This window comes from Lepisma saccharinum, chromosome 23 (assembly GCF_977018435.1).
Source record: "Lepisma saccharinum chromosome 23, izLepSacc3.1, whole genome shotgun sequence".
Classification (NCBI taxonomy): domain Eukaryota; kingdom Metazoa; phylum Arthropoda; class Insecta; order Zygentoma; family Lepismatidae; genus Lepisma; species Lepisma saccharinum.
Genome location: NC_139251.1, coordinates 21994077 through 21999324, shown reverse-complemented (window position 1 = coordinate 21999324; position 5248 = coordinate 21994077).

Below are 5248 nucleotides of genomic sequence, written 5' to 3'. Positions count from 1 at the left end.
TGACCGATACTTTTCTCACATATAGTGTAGCATCCAGAATTTCCACTTTGCCTTCACTGTCATCTAATCCCATCAAGCAGAAAGTGTTTTTCGAAGGAATCAGTTTTATTCGCATTTCCACTCCATTGATCAAAAATTTCTCTTGATTGAAAATATCAGAATGCAAGTAACCAAACATATCAAATGTTTTACTCTGTTTTGTTAGTTGGTTACGTTTTGTAAAGCCTTTGTTGTCTTCCGAAACGTTATCAAAAGCGCCTGCTGTATCCTTGTACCACAATGCACTTTGGAGATGAGATGATTTTGCAGATAAGTCATAGTTCAGTGCTTTTTCAAAATAAGACCTGTATGGGTGCATGTGAGATGGAAATGAGATGAGTTTGTTATTTAAGTAGATTTGTACTTCGCTGAACATTGCATTGAGAAAATCATTGACAGGCCCAATTGTTTTATCTGTGGGTAGCAATAACTGACCATTCGCTTTTACAATTCTGGCATCTATATTCAACATTGTGTGCTAAATCCATATAATCATCTCCATGTCCAGGTATTACAAACTCGGTGGGGGCATTATCTGCCAGAGAACTAACAGGTTTGTATCCTATGGTGTGGTGTTCTAAGATGCTTGTCTGAGTAGGTTTTACCGAGAAAATATCCAATTCACTTTTAAAACACTCACATGATTTCTCCCTAATTAGCGCCATATCTAATCAAAAATATCTGATGTTATTTGAATTTTCTTACGGTTGCGTTTGGTTGTTTTCTTGGTGTTTGTATTGGCACTGGATCTCTTCTTTCTCTGAGCGGTCCTTCCAGTTCGCTGTCCCGAAGCAGAGTGATTCCTTTTGAAATGTTTATGCCCCTGATAACCTGAACCAATCATTTCCTTTAGCTTTGTTTCAGCTTTTCTTTTAAGATTTGATCTGGCATCCGAAATTCTGGATTGTAGTGACTGTTTTAGGGGTGTTTTGTCTACAACATCACCTAACACATTTACCCCTGTTTTTAACATTTATTTCCCTACAGCTTTCGCTCCTTTCTTGATAAGAGGCAAAGTTGACCGAAAAAGTCCTCCAAGAAAACTTCCAATGCCATGTCCTTTTTGATAGGCAGCACCGTAATATATGTTACCCACACCAGATCCAGCTTGTTGATGGTAGTATTGAAAATATGGGTCATTCATAATCACAGCTTTTCACCACAACATCTAAAATGACACTGGTCCGAAGGAGAATGGTATGTGTGCACCAGTGCTGTCCCTTAAGTCCATTTCTATTTGTTCGAAATTATGTTTCTGCACTGGGATGTAATGTGGTGAATCGAAAATTTGCACACCATCACTTCCAAAAGTATGTTCCATAGGATTAATGTTTATAATACGTAATAGAGGGGCGATAGCATCTCCCACCATATGTGATTCCACAATATCTGTGTAAATATACATCTGGGAAGGAATCTCTCTCACAACATTTGGAGGCGAGCGTCCAATTTTTACTTCTGATAGATCATCGGTCGGTTTAAAACCTAATATCCGTGCCAGTTGAGGTGACAATCGTACATTTATGTTTCTTTGCTTGGTAGATATATCAACAGTCACATGTTTGTACGCAGGATGATTTCGGAGACTAAAATTTAATGTTTTAGAATATTTATTGATTTCTGCAACAATGCTGTTTATAGATGCGTAATAGCCTTCGGATATTCGAAGTTCGTTCCATTTGACATCATCCATAGATTTATATTGAATATAGTTGTTAAATCTTGTAATGTTTAGTATTGAATAAGGATAATGCACTTCTACCAATGCCATCTCCCATTTGTTGGTGTCCAACTCCACACGGTTCTGAAGCTTTGTGGTGTAATTAGTTAGAGTATTACTTGGGAAATATTTCATGGAACTGTTACTAGGCAAAGTAAGGTAGAAAGCGTTTCCTGTTCTCATGATGTGTTATGAAGGTTATTTGTACCACTGATGAGAATACCTACAAAACTTTATGCCTCTCTCTCTCTTTTTTTGACTCCAAAAACGATGCGCTAATCCAACTGTCAAATAATCTGGAGTAACCTTTCCAATGAACTAACAACTTTTTACTGGCTCCTTTACCTTTGGTCGCAAGGATTTTATCAATTTCATGCATATCCGGTAAGCGGACCAGTTGCAACTCTTCCGTATAAAATGTTCCATCGATTTTATGTCCTTGTAGATATTTTAATTTATACACTTGAGGATTTCTTTTCAAAATACGTTCCACCACAAATATTTCTCTTGTCCAATTTTCCATGTAACCTTTGTCAAAGCGTTTTTTTGTTTTTGTTATTCTCACTGTATCTCCTATTTTGAATGGCATCTTCAATGACAATAGTGGAGATGAATCAGATTTGAGTTTTTTGTCATACATATTGTGCCATACTTTCAAAATCTTCTCAGGAGTAACATCTTCTGGTGCCATTTTAATACTCGAGTGAATTTTATGATTATAAGCTTTCAAAAGCTTTGGGAGTACATTAACATAACAGCTGGTTCTTTGCTTAGTAAAATACTTCCACATGCGTTCCTTTAAAGTTCTGTTGAATCTTTCAACAATACTAGCTTAATATCAGGATTCTTTGTTGTAAAATAAATTACATTTTTGAGATATTCCTGCACAATACTGTTGGTAAACTCACGCCCTTTGTCAGTTTGTAATTTCAAAGGTTTTCTTTTGCTTTGTTTGAAAATTTGCTGGAAAGCCTTTTTTATACATACACCAGTTTTATTTTTTACAGAGACAGCCCAAGCATGCCTGCTAAAAATATCGATAACTGTGAGTATATATCTGTACCCTTTGTTGTGATTCCGCAAACTCTGCATGTCATTCAAGTCAGCCTGCCATTGGTCATCGATATTATGCACAAAATAAAAGTTTCTCGGAAATCGACGCTTTACAGGTCTATGCAAAGTGTATGCAGTTTGCTTTGTCAACAAATGTTTGATTGTTGACAATGGTATGGATTTTTTTACAGCTTTCCATAGTGTTGAAGCTGTAGAATAGGATGCTGGATGAGATGGATTGTACCAGATATTCTCTAATATTTTTTCGCTCATGGTTTGTATCTTGACCAAACTGGAACAGCACGTTTACGTTTGTGCCCTGGAAATGATGATACAAAAGAAATTGGTTCCTATTCTTCTTCTTCTTCTTCTGTTAATTCTTGTGCCTCTTCTTGGTTAGCTCCGGACAGCGGAACATGGCGTCCGGGGTTGCCAAAAACAATCTGTTGAATAAACTCCTGTCTCCGGGGGTTTCCAATATATTCTTGAGGAATATTAGATAACGCCAGAGCTCTATTGAACAGTTGCCACCCAACAGGATTGCTTGTTTTTCGTGGTCGAATTATATCCGATACTAGATCGACAATATTTGAGCCTTCAATTTTATTATTGTTAATAAAAACTGCCCCATATTTATCCCAATCAATATTACTATTATGTAAAAGACGTTCATACAACAGTTCGGCTTTTCTACGATACATGCTAGGTGTAGCAGCTAGAATCTCTTCTTTCATATCAGTCAACTTCTCAGTAGATTCTGTAATCGGTAGCGACACAGGTTCTCTTTGTTTTCGAGTAATAGACAGAAATTTTTGGAGCACAATGCTGTAACGATTCCATTTTTCATCATCCGAAAGACCTTTGAGATTCAAAATTACTTGCATATCCTGATCCAATTGCGATAAGGATGTAGACGGTGCAGACATAACAGGATGTCTCATGTTATCCATAAATTCTTGAGGTATTATAACCATTTTTTTGGCATGCTCCATGTTCAGATTTTTTTTCACTTAAATAAACTTGATAACACACCTCCTATTAAAGGGGCTAATAACGCAGGTAGAAATCCTCCGTGTTGCACTAGTATCTGTTTCTTCTGCTTTGTAGAGTGTCCTTTGGCACAGAGATTACGTATCACCTTCTTGTACCGGCTCAATCTTGTTTTCTGAGGTGTTGAAAGAGGAACATTCCCTTTTAGAACATTGTAACAACACTCACAGATTGAATTAACTAAGGAAGAATCAGCAGCTTGTAATATCGCTGTGCGAAGAGCTGTTTAAGCATCCGACAAAACTTGGAGCACTTTAGAGTGTTTCACTCTTGGAGCCATGATGACAGAATAAACGACTAGTGATTATGCTTGCTTTTTTTGTAGGAATATATACATAATTGATATCATCGTCGGGAAATATCCGCGACCGAAAACGTACTTCTTCCGGAGTGTTCTGCTTCAGATCAAACAGCAAATATCCATGGGGTTCAGCGGTGGCATTGTAATATGCATCTTTTATAAAATTTGGATTCTCCGGGTATACTTGTCTAGATAAATAATTAATTTGGGCTCTGTCTCTTGGATTTTTGAAGCATACAATATAATGACTATTTAAAGATATATCCCTATTCCTTTTTCCCTGATGGAATAGATTTTGAGTGATAAAGAAAAGACTAATATCACGATGATGACACCCTTTTGTGAAAAATCTGTGACTCTTTGATCGCATTCACTCATCTGATCATCGATAATAATAAGATGAGGTCCAGAATTTGGCACAAATTGGTCAATATTAGGCATTCCTTCCCGAAATTGTACAAAACCAGGGAAATCATTGTATGCAGATTGCCATTCCCCGTAGCACACCAAAATATTGTTGAATTTTACATTTACCATTTGGGGTAAACACTGGAGAAAATGCTTCACAAAATATGTCTTTCCGCATCCTGATGGACCAGCCAATATTGCAGAGAACGGGTGTTTCAACAAGCACTCCATTTCTCAAACTGTGAAGAATGTTTTAAATTACATATAATATAAAAGTCGAATGTTATGAATATTTTTCTAGTTGTTAGATTTTACTGATATGTTGTATCTTCAATATATATATATATATATATATATATATATATATATATTATATTGTATTCTATTATATATATATATATATATATATATATATACCTAGTCTTACCATAAATACTGTCCCAAAGTTGTAAGTAAATAGACACAAAATGGTGAGAGATATTGTAATATCAGAATAACATGAGGTGCATGGATGCATTATGAACCAAAATCACAAATAATTATTCGAAATGGCCACCTTTAGCACTGACACACTTCTGAAGTCTTCGTGGCCACGCATCAATTGAATTACGCAACACATCGACTGGAAAATGAGCAACTGCCTTCAGAAGAGACCGACCGCTTTAAACTTTCAATAT